Below are 12,284 nucleotides of genomic sequence, written 5' to 3' on the forward strand. Positions count from 1 at the left end.
AAGCTGCTGAGCCCTACAGAGGTCTTTCCAAAGACTGGAGAGACCCTAAGAAATTATGTAATCCTAAAACAAATTTGGGTTCATTAATACAGAAACATAGAAAGCTCCGTTCTAACTCTCAGAAACTTAGATCTTAAATGAAATTAATGTTCTTATAAAAGAAATACAAGATCATTGTAAATAATTTAGAGATTACAAGTAGCCAAAGAAGAAAATAAAAACAGCCAAAATCCTATCATCCAGTCATAATCACATTTGCACATACCCTTTCAAAGTATATTTATGAGGTAATGTGTACAGTAACTTATTATATGTTTATCATTTTCCCCATAAAGTGGCCTGCTTTTCTATTACCAATATATTACAATATTGTCTCCATGTTATTAAATATTCTTCTAGGATGTTTCTAAAGGTGTTAGTGTTTCCTTTATGGCTATACTATTCCTTGCTTAACTAGTCCCTGTTGTGAGCCATTTGGATGGTTTCCAACTTTGTCCAATTATTAAAAGAGTTGCAAGAAAGCTCGCTTTAGCTATATCTCTGCCCCCATTCACAATTTTTCCCTTAGGATAAATTCCCAGACTTGGAACCACTGTGTTAACACAGACAGCTGTTGCCAAACAGTCCTCTACGGAGCCTGACCCTGGTTGTCCACCCGGTCCCACCTCTGGCCACCGAAGAGGTACCTTTCAGAAATAAGAAATTTAATAAATAAGAAATTTAAAGGCCATCAGGAACTGTTGCTCACCCAAATTAGTCTTCTCTGTCCTCTTCCGGCATACAGTTTTAAAAGGTTTTGTAAGATTCCTATTTTAATTCTACAGAGAAAATAGTTTATGGCTCAAGAAATCCTCATAAGCATTCATGAAACGGAAGAGAGAGGAATTTCTATAAATGCATTCCACTTCTAGCTTCATGTATGCCCAGCATTTATTTAACCAATCTCTCCATCTTCCCTAGTATCTTTTTCACCCAAGCAAATGCCTCGAAAGCCAAGGCAAGAGGGTCAGTGTGCTTCTTCCAGGAGACAACACTGAAAATCCATACCACCCCCCAAGGGTGCTGGTGGCCTGGGATTACTTTCCTCCTGCTCCTGTGCCTCAATCCCAGCCCCGTAATCTGAGGGGCTTGCTGCCTGGAGGCTCTGCCACTTGTCTGGCGATGTGAGACCCCTTCTGGTTCTGTGACTGCCCCCCTTTTGCTGCCCTTTGGATAGCTGGAAGATGTGCGAACCCTGGGCTGTCCTTGAGACAGGCAGGCTGAACATGGAGCTGGCATCCCCTTCCCATCTGGATGCCTTATAAGGCAGGCAGGAGCAGTGAGGGGCTGACTTCTTATCTCCTGTGCTCTGGACATGCCTTATTTATAGCCCTGCTGGCAACAGAGAGCGTCTGGCAGCAGCTGCACACACGGTTGGGGTAATCAAGCAGAGTGGTTGGCCCTGCGCTACCGCTACCACTGTCCCCTCTGGTCAGGCTGGGGCAGAGGATAGGTAAGTTTTCTCTTCCTCTTCCCTCTCCCTTGCCATCCTCCTTCCCTGTATCTGCATGGCGTGGAGACCAGCTGTGCAGGCTTCATGCCTTGGGAGGGACTCCCTGGCTTGGTGCCCTGGCAAACCCCAATGGAGACCCAGGTGGCAGTGGCACAAGTCCTGCCCCACAGTCTGCAGGGGAAGAATAGAACCTGCTCTCCCAGGGCTAGAGCAGGTGCTTGCAGGAGTCTAAAAAATAGGGGAGAGCCCTGGTTCACCTTACCATCCCTGGGTGCAAATCAGAATTTACATTGGGTTTTGAACACTGCACAGCTTTTTTTTCAATGAGGACAGAAAAAGAAAAAAAAAATTAAAAATAAACATTGGACAGGGAAAAAACCACACTGCTTTTGAGCTTTTTCTCCCCAGCAGGATTTCCGGAGAGCCTGGGGTGAAAAGGCAAGTTACTGATGAGTCCGATTATGCTGGGAAAGTATGTTTATACAAGATGATTTGTTACAGCTGATGGTTTGAAAGCACAGATAGCTGTAGTGTGCTTTAAGAAGGAAATGCATTAATGTTTTACTAACTTCTAGAGCAGAATATATGTAAAATGCACAGTACTCAGTGATCCTTGGGTTGGCCAAAAAGTCCGTTTAGTTTTTTCCCATAAAAGACACATTTCTCCAAATAACTATTGATTTGGACAATTTGACTATGTTGGCTGTCTCCAGCATGGTATAATGTTGATTATTCTCAGTTCCTATCTTGATTTGATCGCTATCAATTTCAGCTGGTCTAGCTGACCAGAGAGCATCATCCAGAGAGAAATCTCCAACACGGAACTTCGCAAACCACTTCTGACATGTTCGATCAGTCACAACACCTTCTCCGTACACTGCACAAATCTTTTATTGTGTGTTTCAGTTGCATTTTTACCTTCCTTGAAATAATAAAGCCTAATATGCCAAAAATATTGTGTATTTTCTACCATCTTCAATATTAAAATAGCTACACAAAAATTCAACAATTTCAATAAGTTTTTTTTAAATGCACCCTGATATAATGGCTGTCACAATACAATCTAACAAAAACATTTCAAATGAAGTTAAAGACAGCTAAGTGCTACTAGAGCCATCTCATGGAAATAAACCAAAATAACTTTTTGGCTACTCCAATATATATGATAATAGGTATCATATACTTATAAATACCTGCTAACCAGACTCCATGCAAGTCACTTTATCAAGTCTAGTCTAAAAAAAATTGTCACATGTTTTCTCTGTATAGGTTTAATGTTTTATTTGTTTTGTTGAGGAATATTATTTCACTTTGTCTTACTGCTAAGTTTATAACAAAATGTGTTTTGTCAAGTCTATTACATTTTGAGATCCATCCTATCTTACAAAAGTGTTTATATCTTTCTTGTTTTTTTCTTACTATACAGACATGTGTTCACCATAGAAATTGCAGACTAGCAGAGAAAACAAAACATTCAGCATTTTATTGTTTATCTTAATTATTCTAAGAAGTCCTTGATTGTAAGACCAACTATTAACTTAATATTAGCTTTAAAAGAGAGGGAAAATATTCCCACCATGTTGCACATTGATGTATTTTAAAATGAACTTCAAAACAATAAATTATGAAGGAAATATAAATTATAATTAAGGAATATATGTATATGTAGATATGTTATATAGATACAGGTTACTTGGTTACACTTTTTTTTTATAGTCAATATATTTTACTATGTATTTAAACGCTAATTTATCAAATATTGGTTATCTCTTTATGACATTATGACTTATTTTATTTAATAAGAATGTTAAAATATCCATAAGAGTCTAATAGATGGGAGGTAAAAGCATAAACTGAGATTTAGATAAGTAATTTTTATCAAAATATAACTTGCTTTGAAGTATGATCTACTGATTTCTACACTATTAATGCTACCTACTGAATAGTAAAAGAACTCAACCATCTGTGCTTTGACCTGTATCTCCCCCAACTTGCTTTACTGACTTTCTTTGTTATCATTGATTTGTCAGCCTTTCATCATTTAGTCTCCAATATACTAAAATAAGGATGAAAAATAGAAAGAAACTGACATAAGTTCTGAGCAATTAGGTATTTAACAGATGTATTTCATAAATACCACTTGTTTTTAAGTGTAAGTTTATAAAAATAAAATCAATATGAAATTTGAGAACAATTTTAAAATTTGGAGATTTGAATTTAAAAGATAAATTTATATACAGAGTAGAGAAATAAAAATTTATTTTAACAGAAGGCTTGTAACAGTTAAAAAGTAACACCAAAAAGTTAAATCAAAATAAGGCCATATCAAGGCAAAAACAGATAAAATATGTTCTGTGTGTTTTTTAAAATATATTTTATTGATTATGTTGTTACAGTAGTCCTATTTTTTTTCTCTTTGCTCCCCTCTGGCCAGTACCTCCCTTGCCTCCAGCAATTCTACCCCTCTTAGTTCATGTCCATGGGTAATGCATGTAAGTTCTTTGGCTTCACCCTTTCCTATATTATTTTTAACTTCCCCCTGTCTATTTTGTACCAACCAATTGTGCTTCTTAATCCCTGCACCATTTCCCCATTTCTCCCTCTTCCCCATCCCAGCTGATAACCCTCCAAATCATCCCCACACCTATGATTCTGTTCCTATTCTGGTTTGCTTAGTTGGATTTTGTTTTTATTCTTTAGATTCAGTTGTTGATAGTTGTGAGTTTGTTGTTATTTTAATGTTCATAATTTTTATCTTCTTTTTCTTAAGTAAGTCCCTTTGACATTTCATATAATAATGGCTTGGTGATGATCAACTCTTTTAGCTTTACCTTGTCTAGTAAGCCCTTTATCTTCCCTTCCAATCTAAATGATAGCTTTGCTGGTTAGAGTAGTCTTGGTTGTAGGTCTTTGCTTTTCATCACTTTGAATACTTCTTGCCAGCCCCTTCTTGCCTGCAAAGTTTCTTTTGAGAAATCAGTTGATAGTCTTATAGGCACCCCTTTGTAGGCAACTCTCTGCTTTTCTCTTGCTGCTTTTCAGATTCTCTCTTTATCTTTAACCTTTGACATTTTTTTTTTTCAGATTTAATGTGTTTTATTGATTAAAATATTACATTTGTGCCAATTTCCCTTCCCTCTGCTCCCCTCCACCCGGTGGCCCCCTCCCTCCAGTTGTCCCCCCCTTTTAGATTATGTCCATTAGTTGTGCATACAGTTCCTCCCAACCTCTCTCTGTCTATTCCATTCCCTCCTACCATGATCCCCAATTCCTATATCATCTCCCTCCCTCTCCCCACTCCCCCTCCCTGTTGACCTCCCCCCACTATGCTTCCCTTACCCACAGTTCCTTTTCCACTCTCGTTGCCTGTTTCGTTTGCCTTTGTTTCATCTCCCTAGCTTCTGTTATTTAAACCAGTCCCTTTAACTTCTCATATAACAGTGGTTTGGATCTAATGAACTCTTTCAGTTTTATTTTGTCCTGGAAACACTTTCTCTGTCCTTCTATTCTGAATGACAATTTCGCTGGATAGAGTATTCGTGGTTGTAGGTTTTGGATTTTCATTACTTTGAATATTTCTTGCCAGTTCCTTCTTGCTTGTAGGGTTTCCCTTGAGAAGTCAGCTGATAGTCTAATTGGGACCCCTTTGTACATAATTCTTTTCTTCTCTCTTGCTGCTTTTAAGATTCTCTCTTTATCTTTAATTTTTGACATTTTGATTATAATGTGTCTTGGGGTGGTTCTCCCTGGGTCCAGTCTCTTGGGAACTCTCCTTGCTTCCTGGACCTGCAGGTCTATTCCCTTCCCCAAGTCTGGGAAGTTCTCCTTTATTATGTTTTCACTCAATTTTTCAAGTTCTAGTTCATCTTCCTCATTCTCTGGCAAACCAATGATTCTTATGTTGGGCCTTTTATAGCTGTCCCAGAGGTTTCTGATCGTCTCGTTGCTTCCTATTTCCTCTCGCTGCATTGGTTGACTGCTTGTTCCTTCTCCATATTCCAGTTTGTTGAAATGAACTCTGGATTCCTCACCATCTGTCTCGTACGTGGTTTTGTTCCTTTCGTTATGAAAGTTTTTCGCTTCTTTCATATCTTTTTCCTGCTCTTTTGTGAATTCTGTAATCCACCTGATAACAATGGCCCAGAACTGAGCCTCTGACAGGTTTCTTATCTGTTCATCTGTCAGGTTCTCTATCTGCTGTCTGGTGAGCTGCACCACCGGGATCTCTATAGTTGTCTGCCTCATTTTGACAGATGCGTTTTGTTTTCCTGGGCTGGCTGTCGGGGGCGGTGCCTGTGTACTCGTAATGACCCAGCGACCGGCGCCCTTTGGCGTCACAAGTCAGCGCCCGGCGCCTGTCTGCGACCTATTTCGCAGCCCTGTGGTGCTTTCTTTCTTTGGGGGCGGGGGTCCAAAATGGATTCACACAGTTATTCCGCTAGGAGACCGGGATCCGTCCTCCCGCCCCCCTGGGCCTCACTGTTCAAGGCGATGCTGCGACTGCTCTCCCCAGCGCCAGGAGTCGCGCACCGGCAGGGGCTTGATTGGAGTCGCGCCAAGCCTCCGGGCTTTTTCGCCGCCCCGCCCCCGCCGCCGCTCCGCAGACAGCTTTGCCTTCTTTAACTCTTACCTGCCCAAATGGCACCGCTGGTTTATAACTTCATGTGTTGGGCTTCCGTGTAGCTTTATTTTCTGGAATTTCTAGTTATCCTTTGTTTTGAAGTAGTTGTATTCCTATCTGGTTGTAGAGGGAGACCTAGCGTGTCCGTCTAAGCCTCCATCTTGGCCGGAAGTCCAACCTTTGACATTTTAATGAAGATGTGTCTTGGTGTGGTTCTTTTGGGGTCTAGCTTGTTTGGGACTCTCTGTGCTTCCCGGACTTGTATGTTTAATTCCTTCACCAAATTTGGGGAGTTTTCCTTCATTATTTTCTCACATAAACTTTCGATTATTTGCTCTTCCTCTTCTCCTTCTGGCACCCATGTGGTTCAGAGGTTGGCACGTTTAAAGTTGTCCCAGAGGTTCCTAAGCCTCTCCTCATCTTTTTTTTTTTTTTTTTTTTTTTCTTTTCAAAAAAAATTTTATTGATTGATTTTAGATAGAGGAAGGGGAGGGGAGAGAGGGAGAGAGATCAATTTGTTGTTCCACCCATCCATGCATTCATTGATTGATTTTTTTATGTGCTCTGAGTGGGGATTGAACCCACAGCCTTGGTGCATTGGCCCAGTGCTCTAACGAATGAAGCTACCTGGACAGGGCATCAACTAATCTTAATAATGCATTTTTTCATGACCTCTTTCCTCTTCTCCTTGGCCTCTTCTCCTTACCACTTACAAATACAGCTTAAAACTCAATAAAACCCAAATTTAAGCCTTTGAAATACAGAACTTGTATATTATTTTTTTTAATGTGTTTTATTGATTAAAATATTACATTTGTGCCAATTTCCCTTCCCTCTGCTCCCCTCCACCCGGTGGCCCCCCTCCCTCCAGTTGTCCCCCCCTTTTAGATTATGTCCATTAGTTGTGCATACAGTTCCTCCCAACCTCTCTCCGTCTATTCCATTCCCTCCTACCATGATCCCCAATTCCTATATCATCTCCCTCCCTCTCCCCACTCCCCCTCCCTGTTGACCTCCCCCCAATATGTTTCCCGTACCCACAGTTCCTTTTCCACTCTCATTGCCTGTTTAGTTTGCCTTTGTTTCATCTCCCTAGCTTCTGTTTTTTAAACCAGTCCCTTTAACATCTCATATAACAGTGGTTTGGATCTAATGAACTCTTTCAGTTTTATTTTGTCCTGGAAACACTTTCTCTGTCCTTCTATTCTGAATGACAATTTCGCTGGATAGAGTATTCGTGGTTGTAGGTTTTGGATTTTCATTACTTTGAATATTTCTTGCCAGTCCCTTCTTGCCTGCAGGGTCTCCCTTGAGAAGTCAGCTGATAGTCTAATTGGGACCCCTTTGTACATAATTCTTTTCTTCTCTCTTGCTGCTTTTAAGATTCTCTCTTTATCTTTAATTTTTGACATTTTGATTATAATGTGTCTTGGAGTGGTTCTCCCTGGGTCCAGTGTCTTGGGAACTCTCCTTGCTTCTTGGACCTGCAAGTCTATTCCCTTCCCCAAGTCTGGGAAGTTCTCCTTTATTATATTTTCACTCAATTTTTCAAGTTCTAGTTCGTTTTCTTCGTTCTCTGGCAAGCCAATGATTCTTACGTTGGGCCTTTTATAGCTGTCCCAGAGGTTTCTGATCCTCTCATCATTGCTTCCCGTTCCTTCTCTATATTCTGGTTTGTTGAGATGAACTCTGGATTTTTTTCCCTCACAATCTGTCTCGTATGTGGTTTTGTTCCTTTCGTTATGAGTGTTTTTCGCTTCTTTCTCATCTTTTTCCAGATCTTTTGTTAATTCTGTAAGCCACCTGATAACAATGGCCCTGAACTGAGCCTCTGACAGGTTTCTTATTTGTTCATCTGTCAGGTTCTTCATCTGTTGCCTGGTGAGCTGCGCCACCGGGATTTCTATAGTTGTCTGCCTCATTTTGACAGATGCGTTTTGTTTTCTTGGGCCGACTGTAGGGGGCAGTGCCTGTGTACTCGCCACGACCCAGCGACCGGCGGCAATCCGCAACTTTTTGCGTGGCCCTTTGACGTCACAATCCTGCGACCGACCGGTGCCTGTCCGCGACCTATTTCGCAGCCCTGTGGCGCTTTCTTTGGGGGCGGGGGTCCAAGATGGATTCACACAGTTATTCCGCTAGGAGACCGGGATCCGTCCTCCCGCCCCCCTGGGCCTCACTGTTCAAGGCGATGTGGTGGCTGCTTTCCCCAGCGTTGGGGTCTCGCGTTGCCGGGGGTTTGACTGCAGCCGGGATTTTTCGCCGCCCCGCCGCTGTCCCAGGTGCGACCACAAACAGCGCCGCCCTCTTTAACTCTTACCTGCCCAAATGGCACCTCTGGTTTATAACTTCATATGTTGGGCTTCCGTGTAGTTTTATTTTCTGGAATTTCTAGTTATCCTTTGTTTTGAAGTAGTTGTATTCCTCTATAGTTGTAGAGGGAGACGTAGCGTGTCCGTCTAAGCCTCCATCTTGGCCGGAAGTCCTCTCCTCATCTTTTTAAACTCTTGTTTCCTCATTCTGTACTTGTTGACTGTGTTTTTCTTCCTTATGTTCCAAATCATTGATTTGAACCCTGGCTTTCTTCCCTTCACCATTGGTTTTGTGTGGATTTTCCTTCGTTTCATTTAGCATAGCCTTCACTTCTTTCCTTATGCATTTGCCATACCCAAGCATATCTGTCAAGCCTGTGAGCATCTTTATCACCAGTGTTTTGAACTCTACATCTGTTAGGTTGGCTATCTCCTTGTCTGTTAGGTTGACTATCTCCTCATCACTTAGTTCTCCCACTGGAACCTTGATCCATTCCCCCTTTTGGGCCATATGCTCTATGTTTTATTAAGAAAGTTGTTCAATTAGATTTTAAAGGGAAAGTGCAAGAATTTAATTGTGAATTTCAAGACGTGAACCTTCTTTGGCTGCCAAGGACCTGCCTGATCTGCATGAAGGGGGCAGCGGCATCTGAAGGGACAGTAGAACTAACTATTTTCCTGTCAAGTATAGAGCACGTTCTGCCTGGGCTCAAGTCTGTGCTGATAAATCTAGACTAATTTCAAAATGTCAGTCCATGGTTTAGTATGAATGCAATATAGAAAAATACATGATGTTGATTATTCTACTTCTCTTATTCATAGCCTTTGTAGGAAGATAAAATAAATATTATGGAGGCAGAAAGGGTTCTATGACTACATATTATCTGTAATAACTAAAATGATAGTGCAATTGCCCAAAGTTGAATATGATTAAATTAATTAGGATACAACCATAGTGTGGACTATATACAACCATCAAAAAGTTTCCATAGATTTTTATTTTTTAAAAATCAGAATACAAAGCTATCTTCATAACATATGATTTATATTGTTTCTAAGGAATGAGTGGTAGTAATTTTACATTTTCTCTACATTATAAATTGCTAAATTTTCTACATTGAGATGAATCATGAAAAGTTTTTTATTGCAAAATTTCATACAAATATAAAACATTCTAATTATTGCCACCAATTATAAAAACTGTAAATAACCAACCAGAATGTTTAGCCTTTTAAAATTAGTAGCTAAAAAAAAAAAATAGTAGCTAATGTTCCAGCCAGTGAGGTTCAGTTGGTTGGAGCATCATTCCAAAACCTAGGTTTGATTCTAGGTCAGGACGCATGCCTGGGTTGAGGTTCTGTCCCTGCTATGGGTGCAGACAATCCCCGATTCAGGCATATATGGGTGGCAACCAACTGATGCTTCTCTCTCACATTTATGTTCCTCTCTCCCTACCTCTCTCTCTAATAAAAGAATGAAAATATATCCTCAGGTTAAGATTAAAAAAATAATAGCTAAAATTTACTAAATGATCACTATATCCAGGAACTATATGTCAGCTCACTTAATGTTCACAACCACCCTATACATATTACTAGCATTATTATTCCTGTTTTCAGATAAGAAAACAGCTTTAGAGCAGTGTTATCCACTACAGAAATTGCAACCAAGTTAAAGATATGGTCTGGCCCTGGCTGGTGTGGCTCAGGTGGTTGAAGTGTCCTCCTGTAACCAAAAGGTTATGGGTTTAATTCCCAATGAGGACACTTACCTAGGTTGTGGTTCCATCCCCTATCTGGACACTTAGGATCCAAGTCAGGGCTCATATGGAAAGCAACCAATGGATGTTTCTTTCTCACATCCTTGTTTCTCTTTCTCCCTTCATTTCTCACTATAACACAATGAAGAAATGTCCTTGAGTGAGGATTTAAAAATATTTTTAAAAATATGGTCTGGCTTCAAGATCTTCATAATGTAGTTGACATTAGAATAACATGAGAGCAATGTTAAAGCCATATGCAATGAACAGTGCGGTTTGAATGGCATATACAAATGCTATAGGAATGGTATGTAATAATCCTATAGGAATATTATTTAACTAGGTAGAACATACTTGGGGTAAATTTTACATAGAAAAGGCTATGGAGCTTAAAGGAAGTAAAAAAATTATAAAGGCCAAGACAGGTAGGGAAGAATGTGAACAATATGAACCTGGAAACAAGTAGGGTTTTTCCTGCCAGGTGTAGGGTGTGCCCTGCTGGTACAAGACGGTGTGCTAAATGTGTGTGTGCTGGGAAGCAGTAGCAGTAACAACCATTGGGACAATGGCTACTTTCCTTTGTTCTTCTTAAGACACTTCTAAAAATGAACACTTCGTAAGAGGAAATGAAGAGGTCTCCTGCTCCCCAAACTGAAAAAGAAAAAAGAAAAAACAACCTTCCTTCTCTGTAAAGAATCTGAACTGGTACTTATTTGAATCCTAAATTTAAAATAAAATGAAGCTCTGAGTTAGAGGCAATAGTAGCTGACATTGGAGTGCATACCATGTGCACATGTGTGCACACACACAGTGTGACCTGCACAGCAGCTCTGTGAGGAGTGCATTGGCTTCCTTGTTCCTGTGTGAGGACACCGGGGTGCTGAGGAGTAAAGGGGCTCAGAGCCTGGGCCAGGGGAAGCTCGGATATGAACCCAGGCAATGCAGTGCCAGCAATGACAGGCATCTGACTGGTGACTATTGGGAAAGTCCCCACTGTGAAGACAGGATTTCACCTTAAATATGGTGAGAGCTTTTAAATTACCCTTTAAAAAAAATTCTCCTTTTATTTCCAGCGCCTTCTTGAGAACATGGGAAGGGCATTCGCCTCCTTAGTCATACCCCAATAGCTAACACAGTGTTTTGCATACAGTAGCTGCCTGTAAATATCTACTAAGTTGTTGTGTTTAATTTGGGCATAGGAAGTATTAAGAGCCAAATGAAGGAGCCATAAGTGTCCCTTGTTGCTAGTCCCGTTCCCTCTGTGATGCTGACTCAAACAGGTTTGAAATCCACTCTCCACCCTTTGATACACAGCACAAGGACAGAATGATTTCAAACCTGCTGCAATTAACACTAATATTTCATGATAATGTATCTCTGAGGAGTAAATTATCTGACTTGGAAGTTTTCATTCACCAAAGTCTGTGCGTGAGTGTGTGAATGTGTGTGTTTGGTTGGGGGGCAGGAAAGAGGTTTGAAATGCTGAATAAGTTCTAAATGGTATAAGCTTTCTTTTTCAAAAGTGCTCCAGTTTTGTTCAGAATCTTTTAATTAGTTATTAGGAAACAACACCATTTTGGTCTTCTTAAATTTAATTAGCAAACAAAAAAAAAGTACAGGTGAGAGAGAATAGCTTCCTTATTTCAAAACCTCTACTTTAATAACACTGGATTATGGACCAAACATTATGCCTTGCAATCCTTAAAGCAAAAGACAGAGGCCAATGAGACTTTAAATCAAGTAGGTTCAGTAAAGAAGCTGTAATGTGTGTGCAACATAATGAAAGTGAAGGGATTTTTGAAAGTGTGTGAGACAAACAGAAAATGAAAAAATTCTATAAACAGGTGCAAATTTGTTGTCACTCAAAATAACCAGCACCGGCAACTATCCAAGTAAAGGAAGAAATATTTACAAGCACGGTTACATGTCTAAAATACTCTCAGATGGAAAAACTCTAAAGGCAGCAAAGAGGGCAGAGTGCAGGCCTTCTAATAAAACAGAGTTCTCAACAAGTCGGGAGGCTTGGAATTCACAGTAATAAGTTCAACATCATTTAAATAATGAAATTTCTATAGAAGAATTGGTGCAGTCTTCAGTCAC

General features: G+C 40.2%; 1 protein-coding gene across 3 annotated transcripts in view; it reads left to right on the plus strand.

Annotated features, from left to right (window-relative positions):
• The first annotated feature begins 1,363 nt into the window (after positions 1 to 1,363).
• FHL2 (four and a half LIM domains 2) overlaps positions 1,364 to 12,284 on the plus strand; it is a 68,637-nt gene continuing 57,716 nt past the window's right edge. For all 3 annotated transcript variants that reach the window (XM_090281866.1, XM_090281865.1, XM_090281864.1), the window contains exon 1: positions 1,364 to 1,492. The gene's annotated coding sequence lies outside the window, so the exon portion shown is untranslated. The remainder of the gene's footprint in view (positions 1,493 to 12,284) is intronic.

Source organism: Furipterus horrens, unplaced genomic scaffold (assembly GCF_987537825.1).
Source record: "Furipterus horrens unplaced genomic scaffold, mFurHor1.1.pri manual_scaffold_6, whole genome shotgun sequence".
Classification (NCBI taxonomy): Eukaryota; Metazoa; Chordata; class Mammalia; order Chiroptera; family Furipteridae; genus Furipterus; species Furipterus horrens.